At 42.5% G+C, this 18,368-nt stretch overlaps 1 long non-coding RNA gene across 1 annotated transcript in view; it reads left to right on the forward strand.

Moving 5' to 3' along the window:
* The window catches only part of LOC110482230 (uncharacterized), a 177,546-nt gene that overhangs the window by 34,417 nt on the left and 124,761 nt on the right, over positions 1 to 18,368 (forward strand). Inside the window, exon 4 of the long non-coding RNA XR_014958051.1 lies at positions 1,508 to 17,988. This is a non-coding gene — a long non-coding RNA (uncharacterized LOC110482230). The remainder of the gene's footprint in view (positions 1 to 1,507; positions 17,989 to 18,368) is intronic.

The raw sequence follows: 18,368 nt of genomic DNA on the forward strand, positions 1-18,368 counted from the left end.
AACCCCAGTTATTTTGTCCTATCTCCCTGGTGAAACTCTGTCTGCAGGAGCTGAATTCATCCTCTTGTTTCTGCTGTTTTAGCTGCTCGTTATTCCCCTGCCTTTTCCATTCGATGCATCCCAGCCTCCCAGCACAGCACAGTTCTTCTTTCCCATGCTTTGATTGAAATTTCCTCCTGTTCCAGTCATGCCTTACCAAGAATACTTTGTCCTGGGCAGTAAAGGAAAGACACAGCTCCTGGATGCTGCCCTTGGAGCCCACGCTGGGAATTCTTGTTCCCATACAATACCAGCCTTCCCGAGGCAGGCAGTGAGAATGGCACACACATGTCATCTGCACCCTGGCAGCCAGTGGCATCACTGGGGCTGGCATGCTTGTTCCTGCACCCTCTGGACCTATTTTCATTCATACATACACTGGGAAATTGTAAGGACTTCATGAGAGCTATAACTAATAGCTCTTCTCAGGAGGAGGTTCCGGGGGGGGGCAATGTTCTTCCCGATCTGGGAGGTTTGCATTTTGTCTTTTTGCTTGCAAATACTTTACATCAGTCATGCATTTTTGTGTTTTTTTGTTCTGTTGTGAAGGCATATTTTGAATTCTCAGCAGGATTTTTCTTTATGATACTCTAGAGTCACAGCCGCAGATAAAATAAACACTGACTCTTCAGTTTTTAAGTTACCAGCAGTCTTGGTATCTTATTTTCCTTTTCTCCCTAATTATGTACAAATCTATAAAAGGGGCTTTTATTGATTCTTCACTTACAATCTTTCACCAGTGGTTGCTGCTACTTTTGACTGCTTGCTTCATCCCTACATGTGAGAGTTCTCTGTGAGAGTATTGGCTTGAATGACCTGGCTGTTGACATCCCTCTGGTACTGACAGAGCTGGGTGTACAACCACAATCTGTCTCAGTAGTGGCATGGATCACTTTCAGGAGAATCTTTAAATTAGGCAATTTTTGCATCATCCTATCACCTCACATTTGTGGCTTGCAGCTGTGCCAAGGGGAGTTAAGTTCAGCAAACCACATGCTTTTCTTCATCCTTGTGTATTTGTAGAAGTGGTTTCTGTGTGTTCTTCTGTCCTACTTTGCTTCTCTGATTAAGTCTCCCCCTTGAAAATCTATTTATGATGCAAGTGATACCCTCTTGCCTTTGTTCTTGAATATTTTTCCATCATTAATTTTAGTTTTATCCAATACCAGGCCTATTTCTGAAAATTCAATGCCTAGAGATGTAAAATAAGTGAATGTGAATATTTCAGTAGTAACTTATATCATAAATCCTTGAATTTACCTTTTTTTTTTTTTTTTTTTTTAATCTTCCCTGGCAAGAAAAGATGACATTAGGTAGGAGTTAGTATTAAGGAGTTATGGTTCTGGCTTACTTGATACATGGAAGATAAGAATTTCAGAACTTCCCAGATTTCATTATTCTCTGGTCTATTGTCATTCCAAATGGATCAGCATCCTGTCAATGATGCAGTTTTGCTTTCTTATTGCAGGAGCAGCATGAGCCAATATGAGTTCAAGCAGATAAACAGCACTTGAGTAATGTCAGCAGGCAGAAAATGCTGCTTGTGCCAGTCCAAGGCTTGGCTGAAGACCTGCTCAGTGCTGCTTCCAGCCTCTTGCTGTCCTGAAAGCCAGACTGACCCTTTTCACAGGTTCTTGTCATGCTGCCAATGTCCAAAAACGACCAAAGTACTGACTTCTGTCAAGATTTTGTCATCACCAGAAAAAGAACTGTTTAGTTAGCAATGGAAAGATTACAAGTTAAAGAATGGCCTACCCTTATTTATGGTCTTGCCTTTGCTATGTGAAGTAATTTTCTAGTTTCTTGTAGTTTTATTTCCTTTATTTCCAACTGCAGTGGAATTAAAAGTGGGTTAAAAAAAAAAAAAGGCTCAGATTATTTCAGTATAACCATTGCATAATACTGTAAAATATCCCCTGGAGTAAATGTTGCTGTTGCTGTAAGGCAAATGTGTGTGCCTTATACTAATTTGTGTGTCTCATACTCTGGAGTGAACCTTTGAGTATCCAGTAGAGGAAAGACCCAAAAACTTCATGGAGCAGGGAAGAGGAAAACTGGGAAGAGAAATCCTTGGATTGCCCATGCTAATGGCTTCTACCTTCTGCATGCTTTACAAAATGGTAAACTCTGTGCATCCTTTTTTCTAAATGACAAAAGAATCTGACCCTTTAATCCTTTCCCTAATTACTTTACATCTGTACCTTGCTTGATTTCAGTCTTAATGCAGCAAAGCTTTTTAAGCATGTTAAATAGTTTTCCTTAATCAAATCCTTGGGCTCTAATTCAAATACTCCCAGAGGCCTTCCTTTTCTGGTTTGTGTTTCCACATTTCCAGACAGATGAAGCAAAACATGGTAAAATTTTTGCCTCCTTGGCATGACTCACAGAAACCTCTTATCAGTGTTTGAAAGCATTTGGGCTCTTTTTCTCTGAGTAGTGGCAATAAAATATGTCTGATATGTAGGCACAGTCAGGACAGAGCTTTCCATAGGGCTCAGGAGCTGCTGCTCACACTGCTGAGTGTGCTCCAGGGTGAGCAGCTGTGTCCCCCTGCCCACCCTCAGTGCTGGGGGGCTCCCCAGGGCTCTCCACCTTCTGCTGCCCATGAACTGGCAGCACCTTGCATATGCAACCACCTCCCTTTCTTCCTCTCCCAAGGCAAAGGACTTGAAATCTGGCTTTTAGGGTTTTTTTCACGCCACTTCAAGTCTACTGCAGGAAGTTGATTTGCTGTTTTACCACCCAAAGTTTGTTCCCACCATCCTCCTGTGCCTGTGCCAGCAAGAGGCAGCCCCTCTCCTGCTCTGCAGCACCTCCAGATATGTTTGGTGCCAGGCTGGGTTCTGACAGACTTTGTGTGGTACAGTTGCTTCTCTCTGCAGGCAAATGTCAAGCACACTTAGCTGTTCTGCCCAGGTATGACCCTTCCACACCCCTGCCCTTCCTCCTCATCTCTATCTCTGGTTTCCTTCTCCAGCTAATTTGCTCCTAGGACTTGCACCCATCCACACACAAGAATCCCAGAGGGGATGCACAGGACTCCTGGCACTTGCAAACAGTTCTTGTTTTGTTTCTGCACAAGCAACATTTCTCCCATCTTCATCTCTGTCTTCTCTGCTGAGACTGCAGGGCAGAGATCCCTTCTCTCTTTTCAAAGATGATTGTGGTTTTGGCTGAGCCCTGCAGGCTTCTGCACAATACAGAGTAATATTTGCTCTAATTTAGTTAACTGTTAGTATTCTCTTGATGTGATGCAGTCTATACTGAAATTTTTGTGTTGCTATTGCCAAAAAAACAGTGCCACTGAAGAGCAGCCCCATACCTGTTAAGAGGAGCAGTTCAGGCAATGTTGAAGAGTGTGTCATGATGTGCAGCATACTCCTTCTACAGTAAAGCTGGATAATTTATATGCCTATAGAACTCCCTCTATGAGGGTCTGTGTGCTTTTAAAGGGAGCTTTATCATTCTGCTCAGATTTTATAGAACTGTATGGGTGTTGTCCAGGTTTAAAATTTTATTAGTCATCTTCATTGTGACAGAAAATTGAGTTTTCCTTTTATTGGTTTATAATGGTGGCTGGTATATGTCATACCACTCACAGTAAAAAAAAAAAAAAAACAACAACAAACCAAACATAAAAAGACCAACCAAAAAACAAAGTCTACTTTAAAGCAGGAGACTCTGCTGTATTTCATATTTCCACTGCCCCAAGGGAATGGCTTAACATTGCTTTACTGCTTTTGAAAGAAAAGTGTTCTGGCTGGATTTGGAACTGAGGTGGACTGTTGTATCCCTATTTCACATTAAAGAAGCTAAACTGTAGGGAAGAGCTGCTTCTATGCTTGTCACAAATCCGTGGCAGAGAGCCACGGGTTATGAAGTACAGATGAATACTGAGAAAGTTTCTCTCTAATAAAAAGTGTGGAACCAATTTCACCACCTTTCTGTCCAGAGAATGGCCAGTGGCCATACAAGACAAAAGGCATCCTGAGATAATTGATACAGGTGAGAAGAGCACCGGGAGTGACAATGGCATGGAAGACATGCCCTACATCTGAGAGACATGGTGCATACCCAGATTTGCAGGCTGCAGCTCCAGAGTAATTCTTATTTTTCCCCTCATCTTCAGATTCCCTTGTTCACCTTGGGCTCTGTTTCAGCTTGTGTTGGTTGAGAGCAAAGTCCTGTCTGAAGGCCACAGGGCAGGTTTCATCCTTCTCTTCCCCAGCCATGGGCCTCTGGGGTTGAAAGGAAGGGGTGGCTTTTTCCCATTAGTGTCCTCTTCTCTAGAATGCAGCAGGCACTCTGGAAGCCAGGCAGGCTTGGGTTATCCCTATCTTTATGATATTTAACATGCCAACTCTGCATCTCGGCTGGAAATTCAAAGTGTAACTGTGATATTACCATAATCATCACAGGTAAATGGGCAAAGGATGCTTGGCTCTGTAGAGGTTTCCTCTTCAGTTTGGCCACTGCCATCCCCTGTGTGTGTTCTGCTGCCATAATCTTGCCTGAGCACGTCACAAGTGCCCAGAGTTTATTTTTGAGATTCATCAAACACATCATTACATTACTTTTGCAGGTTAATTGAAGGAGCTACATGAGTTCAGGCAATGAACATGAGTTAGGATGAGCTGAGTGCTAATCCCCCGGTGTGTTCTGAAAGCTTCTCCCAAAATCAATAAGTACACAGTTATTTTCCCCTTTTAAATAAATATTGCCACAAAGAGCCCTGTCCTTGCAGGTGTAAGCAGTGCTTCTTGGGCAGTTGTGTGAAGCTATCTTTTGGAGGAGGACACAAAAGGGCAAACAATAAACCCAAAGAAAAACACCTTTATAGAGCAAATCAGATTAAAATCAAGCAGGTTGTGGAGGAAATGATGCCTGGTTTAGTGTACTTTAATTAATCCTCTTTAGGTTTGCATCACTAATTAATCTCTTTTTATGGTCCACATTACTGCATGCAACTGCATATTTCCAACGTGATAGCTTGTCCTAACTGCTACCATATCCTTGTAAAATAAATAAGCAGTCCTTTCTGCCTGCAGTTGTTCTCTGTGGATTTCCAACCTGCCAGTGCCTCTCCTATAGCTGTGGTGGGAGATAGGAGGCTCTGCATAATCAGAAATAACTTTTAAGGGCAATAACTGGAGCTTCTGTCTATTTGAAGGATGTGATTCAATAACATCCCTGAACAAAAGACTTGCTTTTGGGAATTTTAACTCTTTTTAAAATCGCCCCTCTCTGATGACTAGTATTTGTGACAGAGTCAGTGTAAGATGACCAGGGCAGAGGATGTGTGATGGCTGTCACCATGGATGGAGACTCCATGATGCAAGTGAGACTGAACATGGAAATGCCAGAACTGACTCTTCTCTTGGATGTTGCTATGATAAAATCCATCTCCATGCAGTCAAGTGTTTGCACAGCCCTAGAAGAATCCAGGGTTGGACAAAGTGCTTTAAAGTTAATTTGCTTTGAAAACAAAACCCTTTGGAGGTCTTGCTTCAGCTGAAAATCTGTTGGGTGTCCCTTCTTCCACTCCCAGCTGCGGTGCCTAGTGCAAGATGCAGGACCAGACTCAGTCTGTAAGCACTGCAATAATCTAATGTCCAAAAGTAAAGGCACTGATGATCAGACATCACTTTAAGCCTACTCTGTATCCTTGCCAGCAGATGAATGGAACTGTGGCTGGCCAGTTGTTGGATTAAGAGGCTTTGATGCCCAATATTTTATCAAGAGGGAAGGAATGAGATTTATCAGCCTAGGTAATCTGAATGCAGAGGCTGTGTTTAAGTGAGCAGTAGGAAAAAGAAGGCTTCCATGTTTCTGACAGGGTCTTAAAGAGGCTTTGCAGATCCTGAGGAATCATTGATATCTGACTGGAGAGAAGCTGAGAAAAATTAATTGCTGCTGTGTGAAGGGAGGCCCTTTCACTGCCAGCAGTGTGCAGCATGCTGCCTCTGAGAAATACAGAGTGAAGAGGGAAACAAAGCATGTGAGTGAGATGCATGACAAATTAAACCTCTGGATAACCCCATGTCAGTAAATCACTTGCCTCAAACACCAGTACTTCATTCCTCAACATGCCATGAAATCGTGTAAAAGCAGGGCTTCACATCCTGTGTGTTTGAAGCTGAAGTTTTGCTTAAATGCAGAAAACAGTGGATCTTGGGAAAATTCTGCATGGCCATTCCATACCACAGGATGTACCTGAAAGTGGTGTTGGAGTCAAAACATCCCATGGTTAAGGTGGAAGTGGTTATGGAAATACCTATGCTATGATATTTGGGTACCTGGAAATTTGGGTATGTTATCTTGAATCTCCACAGAAAATCCAAACCAAGCTTCATCCACGTGGGGCCAGCCTCAGGTCTGTACATTTGTGGCAAGCTGGTCAGTGGCTTCCTGATCAATGTAAGGTCCCTTTCCAGGCCCTCATATGTGAAAGAAATAATTTTATTGTAAAAAACTCTTTCTAGTTACTCAATAACCAAGATAACTGTTGCTAAACAGTGACTAAGGGTAATGCAGCATTCTCAATTAAATTATTTATGTGCTGGAATTGGGCCAGAAAGAGCACTTTGGGCAATGTTTCCTCTGCCTCCCTGTGCTGTCCCCACTGCACAGCCCCCCAGAGACCTCAGGCCAGATGCAGCCCATGTGTTTGAACAGATTTGCTCCTTTGCACTTCCTTTGGTAGGCAAGGCAGAAGTGGAGAGGATCTCTGTGTGCACATATATTTTCAAGCACATGAAGGAATTCAGTGTCTTTGTTAATGCTGTTTTATTTGAGGAATTAAAACACAATGACAAGCTCTCAGATGGGCTCAAAAATGCAAATTCTTCTGCCTCTTGCATCTCTTTGTGACAGTGGATACTCAGAAGTCCTGTGATTAAGGCAGTAAAACGTGGCTCCCAGCTGAAGCTGAACTCTGGTGTAATCCTGCTGCAGGCTCCTGGCCATTGCTGCATGGGAACACAGTTCTAGGTAATTGCCTGTGTTTCCCAAAAGGTGTTAAATTTCAAATCCCGATGCAAATTCTGGTAATGCCTGCTGTCCTCCAGGCTCCAACAGAACCACCAGCTCCAGGCAATTGTGGCCACACATAGAATCGTGCAAGGAGCTGAGTCATGTATCTCCTCTTGTGTGAAATGTTGACATTTGGATGTGTTTGTGGCACAGGGATGCTGCCAGGAAAGAGAAGGGGAGAAGTGCATGGGCAGAGTGTTGGGCAGCTGCCCTGCATGACTGCACTGGTGTGACCCTTGTAGGCAAGGGGAGATGGGCAGAGGGATATCCCCACTGTGAGTTCAAGGAAACTGATTTAGGTTTGCTTTATTTCAGACTTAAAGTTTGGTTGTAAACTGGATAAAGTCCACTTTGTATTTTACCAGTAGCATCCCTGAATCTGCAGGGACAAGGCAAATGGGGGGGAAATGAGAATACAGAGAACTCTTTTTTAACAGAAGTTGTAGAGCAGCAGTAAATAAGTGCAGACTGTTTTGGGGGGTTTGGTTTTGTGCACCAGAGGCAAGTTCTCATCCCTGGCTGTCCCTGCCAGGCTGTAAGCTGAGAGCTCAGAGCTGCTTCTCCAGAGGGTCCTCAAGCAGCCTTCCACCAGGAGTAGCTGGTTGGGGCTGTGCCTGGAGAGCTCTGTGCCTCCTGACCTTTGGCTCAGCTCTGGGGTTTGTTCCCCTCTTTACTGTAGAAGAAACTTTGTCTGGTTTGTCTTACTCAGTCAGCACAGAAACATGCATATCTCTTCTTTCCAGCCTGAGACTCTTCTCATCTTTGAGTCTTGCTGAACAAATGAGATATTGTTCACTATTTCTGAGAGCTGTTTGTTAGTTAAGAAAAAAGATCTCCTTTTTCTCTTGTAGCAGAGAAAGTTAGTTGTAGTAACAACTGGGTTTGCACTATCTTGTTTAAAAAATTCTAATAAATGTTTAACACATTAACAAAGTCAATACACGCTCCAGCAGCAGTGCATCTGTGTTTCCTGTACTCTTTTTTGAAGCTTGGCATACAAAGTACCATTTAAATACCATGGTGAAAAGGGCAAGCATTCAATTTAATGCCTTTGAAATAATTCTGGGCAATATATCTCAGTCGAGCAGTGTTGCATGTAGCCACATGCAGCTAATGAGCCATCAAAGGCAATGCTTTAAATCCCATGCATACAGTACACAGATCCTTTATTTCTGCTGTCATAACAAAAATCATGAACCTTGATTCTAAATCAAACACAGGTATAGGAAAAAAAGGGGTGGAAATAGAACAAGAGGGAAAAGGAGGGAGTAGGTTCGTGGCTAATTGGAAAGAAATTTGAAACAAGGGGGGTTTCTTTCAACACCATTAATCACCTCTGCTGGAACATCCTTCACAACCCAAGCTTTCCTTGTCCCTGTTGCTATTTTCCCTTTTTAACATGGTACGGAATGTACACAATCATTGTTCTTGAAAGCCATTTCTCTCATGCTGTGGTGGAAGGGCTCAGAGTACAGACCTGTCACAGATCCCTTTGGGTTTGGTGGGGCTGCAGGTTTTCTGCCTTCATCTGCTGCCCTGAACTCACCAGTGAGGACACAGCTGCTCCTCCCTGCCTCGTGGGCTGTGGGGGAAAGATGCTGATGTTTTCTACACAGCTGAGACACCAAGGGTGTAATGAAATGAATGCAAGAATCTGGAATGGGAAGTGGGAGGAGGGAGGATATTTATGTACAGAGTCAAGACATGGGTTCTGCCAGCACTTCCCCTACCTTGTTTTCCCCCAGGCAAGATAAACATGTGCAGCAGCTCAAGATCCATGCTGGTTGCCTCCAGGTTGCTTAATGGCCAGTGTCAAATGAGTGATGGCTGTTAGCCAGCTCCATAACCATGAGCACTCACCTTCCTAAATCCTTGAGATACCTGGAAGGAGGAGGAGGCTTTGCTGTGGGCTGCCCAGGGCTCCTGCTGCCCTCGAGCAGATGATCAGCTCTGGCAATGTGTGGAAAGACACACCAGTGACCTTGGTCACCCTGATTTTCACAGGGACTCTGGGGACATCCCAGTAGGTTATTACCACCCTATTTCCATTTGATTAAGCTACTTGCCAGCTAAATGGGCACTCAATGTATATAATTAGTACTACTTCTATTATTATTATTATTTATTACTATTATTATTTTAAAGATGAGAAGTCACTGCATCCAAGAAGGCTGGTAGCTGTGAAGTGAGGGGCTATGAACTCCACATGCATCAGTCCCAATGTCTTTTCTTGGCTGGTTTATGTTTTGAACAGCATCACGGGGAGGGGTTTTAATGATTCATGGCAGAGATCCTTTAATTGCATGATGCTGATGGAAACTGGAAAATGAGCAGCTGTAAGAAGCTTTGTGTTGGATGAAAGGGGTTTGAAGGCTCGCAGGTAGTGCTTACCTTAAAATGCTCAGGGTAAAAAAAGGGGGGAGGAGGGAAAGGTTATTACTGCTGGTACAGCTGTGCCAGTGTGGCACAGAGGAATTAGCTGTGCTGAGATGTCAGGGAGGGGATCAGCCCGGAGTTGTGCTGGAACTCTGTGGCTCAGTGTCCTCGTGCTGCTCCCACCTGCACAAAGCCACATGCACATGTGGATCACATTCATGTGTGGAAAGGTGTTCCTTTGAGAATTCCCAAGTGGTGAGTGAAGAAGCCCGACTGGGAATTTGCAACTACAATAATCCTTTCAAAAAATAATTAATAATCTAGTAAGAAATAATGAAAAATACTTAGGAGAGTGGAAGAGAGATTTGTAGAAGTCCTTCAGCCTGCTGTGTTAACCATGGTATTCCCAAGCTCTTATAATATCTTGTTTATCTTTGTAATGCAATTTTTGAGCAAAATAATGGTTTTACTTTCTTATTTAAATGTTATCACCAGCTCTCACTAATGGAGTGGTTAAGAGGTTATAACATTTTAGCAAGCTTTGAGTTTTCTCTGGTTTTGATCCTTAGGCAATATGACTCATATTTTTATGAGATGCTTAACTTTCTGGCAAAAGAGGTATAGAAAATAAATCAAGCTTTACCATTAGAATTAAAATAGCATTTTCTACTTTAAAGCATTTTTGTCTATGTGTTTATATAGCACATACAAACTCTGCAGGTTTTTTTTCTATAGTGGAAATTCTATTCATGTCTTAAAAAGAAGACTGGTCCTCTATATTCAGAATACATTAATGTGATCAATAGAGATATTTTCCACATTCCATTGCAAATATTTATAAACTACACACCAATGCAATTTATGTTAAAATGTATTTCGTCTCACAAGGGTTTCCTGTTCGTCATGGTATTTATCCAACTGGAAAACACTGAAAAATGGGAATGTGTTAACAGAACAAGCTAGAAGGATACAAATCATCCTCTTTCTTCTCCTCTGTGGGGAATAACGTGAATATTTATAGATCTGGAAACTTACAGGAGTCTGTAATGAGTAAGGGCTGAGCCGTTCTTTGTGCTGATGCCATTTCTTGCTTTGACCTGAACATCCATCAGTTAGGAGCTGTAGCACCAAAGAGAATCAAATCAGTCATTTGTACTTAAACCAAATTTGTGGGCTTGTTTTCCATTAAAATTGCAGTAGAGCAGGAGCAAAGTTGCAGAGCTCCACAAGGATAATGTTGTTTGCAGCACATGGCAAAAAAGACACTTGAATGCTGTGGTCCTGGGGAGGGGGAAGAAGGTGGCTGCTGGTTTTTAGACACTGCTGTGAAGTTGCCTAGGTCAAACACAAGATCTATTTGACAGGCTGTCTGGGACAGCCAGCGGTGCTCCCACGTGGAATTTAGCAGTCTTCCCAGGCCTTGGAAGCCATCATTTTTTGCCAAACTGTTTTATGTGGAAGGTGGGTAGGGTTTTATGAGAAGTGAAAGCGTGCTGATAACACAAAAGAGGAGGTTCCAGTGAGCTGCTCTCGCTTATTGAAGCCAACTGATGGAGCGGGGAAAGGAGGAGGGTTAACACAATCCAGTGGGAAAGCAGAGAGCAGAAAAAGCACTTCAAAGCAAAGGCTGAGCCAGGGGTCAGGAGCAGTGTCAGGTCCAAAGAGAAATGGAGAGGGGAAAACCTGAACTCCCTGCGACTTCCCTGACAAAGAGAGCAGGCTTGGGTACTAGAGGGAAGAGGGGAGGCTGGCTAAAATGGACACACCAGAAGGAAAAGATTAGAGAAATCTAAAAGAAAGAAAACTGATTGTGACTTTAAAAGTAGGGAAAGGGAAAAAAAAAAAAAAGACAAGCAGGATATCTCATTAAAAAAAAACAGTGAAAGCTGTCATGTTTTCTTGTCTCTTCTGGGTTTCTAGGAAGCAGGTAGGAACAGAGCTCCAAAAGTGAGTGGGAATGTGCACAGGCCTTCTAAGAGAAGATGTAAGGTTGGGGTTTAGCCTAGCTCATTCTTCATGCAAGTCTGTCATGCAAAGTGGACATTGAGTCCACTCAATGTGTCATTGGAGTTTGTTGTTGTTTGCTTTAGGACTGAAGGCCTAATTCTGACTGGGACAAAAGTCACTCTGTAATATGTGAACGGCCTAAGTTAAAGCTGCAGGATAGATCCTCAATTTTTTGTTCACACGTAGCCAAAACTAATCAATAAAATCTATTTAAAGACTCACTTGGGATCACAGATCTTATAAAACTCTTCTAGAGTGTTTAGCTTTTACCAAAGCGTTTTGGCTGAGGATGCGTGGGCATAAAGCATCCCACAGCAGTAAATGGTCATAGAGGAACTGGAAAGCTATCTATTATAAAATGTCCTTAGTAAAATTATGTGCTGTCTCAGGATGGAGGCAAAGCAGCTTCAGGAAGGGCAGGAAGAGTGGATTGTGTTTGGAAGGGGAGAGGAAATAAGTGTCAAGTGTGACACAATTTGCGCTGCTGTGTCCACATGCGAGGGCTGGTAGGAAGTGGGGTGGAGGACCACACATGCAGCTTCCCAGCAGGAATGACAAGCATTCCCTTCAGGAGAAGTGACTAGCTGATAGCAAAGCAGAGAGGAGGTTCCTACTGACTTGTGCTGAAGCACTGGCCCTTTGCCTGCTTGCTGGCAAGCTGCTTGGCAAGCTCTCAGGCAGTCTGGGTTTCCAGGGCCTGCTGGCTCAGCCATTCAGGCTGTTCCTGGCTCTGCTACCTGCAGGTTTGGGATAGATGTGTCCCAGCAGCTGCCTGGGCTGAGGGTGCCCAGCTCCATGGTTTCCATTTGGAGAAGCCAGCAGTTTGGCAACCTCTGCTGCGCCCTTCTGACAGCCTGGGAACAGGCTTGGGGACACCTGGCTCCCTCTCGGGTTACTGGAAAGAAAAAGTGAGTGCCTGGCAGCTCAAGGGACCGAAAAATGGGAATCTCAGCTGCTGTCTAATTTGGAAAAACTTCATATTGTTTTGATGGGTTTTCTTTCTCATTTCCTGTCTGTAAAGAATGCTCTAATTTCTGGTCTTCTCTCCAAAACAGAATGATGATAATTTTATTCCAAATTTCTCATGGGCTAAATTTCAGTCATTCTAGCCTCCAGATTAATCAGATTTTCTCTTGCATGTCTGTTATCCAGACCACAGTCTCTGTTTTTCTGTGCTTGTCCAACTGATCCCTCTGGCCTAGAACAACCCCAAAATACAGTAAGACCTTATGGTTAAGAAAAAAAATCCAAGTTGAGGAGCAAATTGACACAGAAAAGTTGAGTGTCTGAGAGCATCAGTTGTGTTAATAATTATTAAAGGAGGAAGGCTCAGTATGGGAGATTGTGGCTTCCTCTCTCATTGTGATGATTTCTGGGCCAGAATCTCAATGATGATATTATACTGTCCCCAACTAAATGTTGGAATACATTAATATTTAAGAGAGTGGCTGTGCAGCAGTGTTTTGCAGTGTATTAGTTATTAAAAAATCTTCAGTTACAAGACAGTCAGGAAGGACTTTCTTGGTTTGTTTTAATGTTGTGAAATGCTAGATACCTGCAGGAGGAAAATATGCTGTGTGCTCAGAGCAAGTGCATGGATCTTGAAGATTGCTGAGCATCTTGACCCTGGAATAGTAGTTCCATCATTCCTGTGCAGAAAATAACCCTGTCCAAAATCTTAAGTTGTCCTCTTGTTGGTGTGGGTGTCCTCACTCAGGTCTCTCTGCCTTTACTTGCTACCAGGGGAAGTGGTAACTTGTTCAAGAATCTCATCTGTGCCCTGGGTGACGTGCCTTGTCCTGGAAATGCCAGTCTGGTCTCTGCAATCACTCACAGCAATCTTAATCTGTGGCTTTTGGGAGCTGATGGTTTGCACTTTAGACATGCAGCACCTTAGTCATGAGAGGATGTTCTGGAGAGTCTCTGCTGTATCAAAATCAGAAGGGGTTTGATCCAAGAATGCCCCTCCACATTAAGAAATTCAGTTATTAAATGCCCTCCATTTCAGGGGGTCTATGATAGATCTTTTGGGAATTTAAATTAGTAAGTCATGTTGGTGTGTCATGAGTGCCCCTTCTTACACTGCAGTATTATTTTCAATCACACTGTTTAAATATAATGCTTTTAAGAGAAACAAAAGCCCCTTGAGGAGAACATTGCGTCCTGAAGTACCCCAAACAATAACACTGCTCCAAATTCCTGCTCAGTGTGTGTTGAGGAGACCAGGACAAGCTTGGGACTTTGATTATGAGACCTGAGCCACTGTCACTGGTGAGAAATGGAGTAAGAAGGGTGGAAGGGAGTCTGTGACAGCACAGAGGCAAGGCTGCTGTCTGAGCTGGCCCTTTACATAACCTGGGGTGTCAGCAGTACTTTTGTTGGGGTTTATTTGAATGTCTCTCAGTAGTTAGGACCATCACCCCAAGCTGGGCAGAGACCTTTGGGTGGCCCCGTTTCACCTATGTGCTCCTCAGCCCTGAGGTTTCTTTGCTTTACAGGGAGCAGTGTTGTATAAAATTGAGTGGTCCAAGGACAGATCCACTCCAAGCCAAATTAAGTTGTAGCCTCTTACATGGTGAAGAAGCACTCCCCTTTTCACTTTCATGTTGTACCAGCAAAAAAATCTTGTGAATAATAGAGTATAGATTGAGTTTGTTCATGTTAGAAGAAATTTGGAGACTGGTGAGTTGTCTGAGGGATGGATATATACACAAGCAAACAAGGACTGTGGGAAGCTGGAAGAGAAGAAGTAAAATCATGTGAAGGAGAGTTGGGCTCCAGGAGAAAGAACAGTTCTCTAGTCCCTACAATTACTGCACTTAAATTCATGGCTGAATAATCTCAGAGGAACTAGGAGAAGGAGTTAAAGAAGTGTAAATTATCACAGCTTCAAAAATCTACAGTTCTAGAAAGAATAGCATGTCCTACCGAGAATGGCAGCACTGAGAACAGCTGTCTTCCCTTTGTGCAGCATAACTACACAGGAATGATTTTTGTATGATTTTGAGTCGCATGCTGAAGATTGAGATGTCCAAATGTGAGTGGGATTTATGCATCTGATTTCAGAAACAGATTTTGCACTCCCTAAGATCGAACATTCATTCAGAAATGGTGACTCAGGGGAAGTATGATTGCACACCTCATACTTGCAGAAGTTTTAGTTGCATGTCTTCATCAATTAAAAGTTGCAGAATGAAAACACAGCTTTGGGGTAGCCAGCTATGAGCTCTGTGTTTCTGGACATACAGGGAGATGTTAATAGTATTTCTGATGGCCTCTAAGCAACTGTGTGCCTGCTTGCAGCAGGTTCCTAAAATGTTTCAGGAGTCTCCCCTGTTCTTCTGAGGCATTGGATAACAAAAATGCCTCTTACAATGGTCTTACTCTAAAAACCCTTGATCTCACTGCTTTGCAATTCAAAAGCAGGCAGTAATAAAACACTCCTGGAATGCAGAAGTTCTTTCTCCACCCTGCCAATAAACTCTTGAATTATTTGCACATTGCATTTAATTCTTTTATTATACCAAAAAGAAAGTTCAGTTGATGTGCTCATTTAAGCAAGATGCTAGTGTCAGTCTTTTCTACTCTGTGGTGCTGCATCCATCCTTAGTCTCCAGGAATGTGCTTCTCAATGCAATTGGATTTGGGTTGCTTGCTGGTTGGTTTTCATGACCTTCCTTCTATTCCAGCAGCTAAGTTCCTGGGGGCAGCAGAAAGTTTCCTCTGGAGATGGGTCATTGTGACATTCTGTCTGTTCCCTTCTCCCTTCTGTCTTTGCCTTCTGCTCCCTCTTCTGTTTCTCCTTCCTTTGCAATGGCTGCTGAAGGGGGAAGGGGCCATTGGTGCTTACAATACACAGGACCCTCAGCCTGGATTGTTGCTCTTCACTTTCTAGAATTGCTGTGTAGTGCTGAAAGAATGTGAGCAGTATTTATGGCATTGTGTATTACAATAGCAGCCAGAGGCCCAAAGCAAACACAAGAGCCTCTGTGCTTCCCATCCTGCAAATAGAAGTCCTACACCATGAAACAGCAAAATGCACAAGACAGGCATTGAGCTGGGGAATGTCCAGTCACTTATTAAGCTGCTGCATTTTGAGACTGGAATTCTCTGTAGAGCTGGAATAATAATTTCCTCTGTCCATGTTGTGTTTAAATCTTTGTTATATGTTAAAAGTTTGTCTATTCTTGTGTTGAGCAACCATAAACAACATTTCATTTTACTTTTTATGTCCCCTTTTCTCTGAGACTGTTTCCATACATTCACTTTCTCCTCACCCCCCTCTCTTTTATTTAAGCACAGACTCACAGCAAATCTATCAATCACAAACCAGCCATTATACTTTTTTTCCTCTTGAGGGATGCATTTATGTGTGCAGCAAGGTCACCAAGCTCACTAAAGACTGCTTGTTTAAAAATCTGTGTGATTGCTCACATTTACATAACCAGATGTAAAATTGGCTGGAACACCTTTCAAAACACCTTTGGAAACCTGTGCTTTACCTTCTGTTTTGTTTCGGGAAACCATACTCAAAAGAGTGTGTTCTCTTCCTTGGGAAAGGTTTTGCCTTTTATATTATCTAAGCTGAGGTGTGCTTTTCTTGAGGATAGGTTAATGCACTGCAGGACTTGGGACAGCCCAGAGCTCAAGGGGTCTGGAAAAGTCAACCATGGCCTCATGAATTTTACCTCTACAAAAAACTGCTTAATGCTCAACAGATTCAAATAAGACGTATTTTTATACTGCAGAACTTAGGCCACATGAGCAAAGAGTGAAAGATTAAGGGTTGCTTTAGTCTTAGAGAGACTGTTGTAAGGAGGCAAAGCCAGGAGATCACAGAAATTAAAGGATGGCTCTAATGGGGTGTTAGTCAGCCTCCCCTGCACATTCTCAATTTTCAGCTGCCAAAAGCTCAGGAAGCTGACAGTGTTCCATCTTGAGGAACTGAATTGTAGGGCAAAAAAGTTATCATCCTTAACAGAGAAATTCAGAACTCTTACACTGATTGTTTTCTGTATTATATTATGAGGCCTTTGCATCTCTCAGCTCTATTGGAGTGACTACAATGAAATAATTGAAGTGTAATGACACTTTATAGTTCATTTGGTAAGTTGAAGTTGTGTTGTCAGCTTAGTGATAAAGCAAAAAGGCTAAAATATTGTCTTTTCTGAAAAGACCAGGTTTGCTTTAAAAAAAATAAAGAAACCTTGCAATTGAAGTAGGTGGCTGAAGGCACTGCAGTGTAATGCAGCTATTGGATCATGTGCTGAGACAAGGGCCCTCTTGCCCTGAGAACTGGGCAAAGCCTGCTAATAATGTGTATTTGCCCTTTATCTTTCTGGAGACTGATGATGACAAGGGGTACTCAGAGTTCCCATTTCAAGCACAGCCTTGTTCAAGGCTTTGTGGGTGAACATGAGCCATAATTGGTGGTTTTACCTGTAAAATAGCTCAGCTGAAGAGCAGATTCTTGGCTTGGCTTTTTCCCAGCCTACAGGGTACAGTTCACTTGAGGTGAAGGACATCAGTCATTGCTCTCTGCCAGCAGAAATAGGGTACACCTGGTTGCCAGAAATCTTTGCTAGATCTTTTCCATCAGTTAAAGACTACATGAAGACCTGAATTTTTCTAAATCTCCTGTATGAAAAACATTTGGAAAAGGCTGCCTGGCAGTTAGTGCTGGTAAACTTTATTTTAAAGCCTTTGGTAAGGGCTCCAATGTTGCATTAGTTACAGATGTCATGAGGACAAAACCCAATGTCAATAGGTTCTTAGGATAAGGCACTAAAGCCTTACATACTTTCTGTTACCTTAAGATGGATTTTGGGTTTTGTGGTACTCCTGCACAAACCGTAAAGTCAGATTTTGAATAGGATGTGATGCTCATATGAAAAAAAATTAAGAAGTAATCAGTATCTACAGCAGATATAACAAGTTGAATATTTTTCCTTTTCTGCATTTTTGTAGCCAAAACTGTGGGGATTTTTGTTGTTTTGTTGTTTTTTTTTTCCTTTGGCAATAGTAAGAAAATATTTGGCACAAAACAAAGTAGTCTTGTACCTCAAACATATATGAAGAGCTCCAATAAGTTGCAGATGTATTTGACTGGGAGTAAAGTTGCAGGATGTGTCTCACGTTAAGCAAGCAACATACTTTGCAGACAAAGACAAGCAATATTTGGAAATGGAACTTTCAAGGCCCATCTGAGCTTTTACATCTTTTTGTCTCTGACAGGTGTGTTGACACTGAATATGCTTGTAGAGATCTTGCAAGGTGTAACAATATTAATATTCGTTAGGGTTTTGTAGCAAAATATTATATTGCTGCCTGACAATTGGTCTGGAAATATTTATTCCTTATATAGTAACGTGACTAAAAATGGCACTTCAGGAAATTACGAAAGCTCCACCTTACTATGTTTTTCCATGGCTGCTGTTTCATTTGAGATTGGACATAGGAAGAACCCACAGCTGTGGTTACCTGATGGTGCCAGAAGAGCACAATCCTCTTTCACCTTTCCTTGCACGGTTAATGGTAAGGCATGAATCACAGTTACTGCTGGGTACACCTTCGTGGTGATGTATGGTGGCTGGGACGTGTGTATCTGTAATTAATGAGAGGGAGTTGCATGGCTAATTCCCTGTGCACTGCTGACATCCTGTCTGCAGCTTTGTCCCTGATCTCTTACGTGCCTCCAGCAGCCGGTTATTGCATTACATCCTTGTATTATATAAAGAAAGCCTTGACCTTTGTCCTTTGCAATATTGGTTCAGTGCAGGTTCTTAATTCAATTTAGAAAAGAAGTCTAAGCATTAAAACCATTTGATTCTCCTTAAACATTGATGGGACTATTTCTGCTAAGAGAAAGCACTAAGGCTAAGAATTTGCCTTCTAGTTTTTTGTCATTGACAAAT

This window comes from Lonchura striata, chromosome 12, assembly GCF_050655825.1.
Source record: "Lonchura striata isolate lonStrDom1 chromosome 12, ASM5065582v1, whole genome shotgun sequence".
In the NCBI taxonomy this organism is placed as follows: domain Eukaryota; kingdom Metazoa; phylum Chordata; class Aves; order Passeriformes; family Estrildidae; genus Lonchura; species Lonchura striata.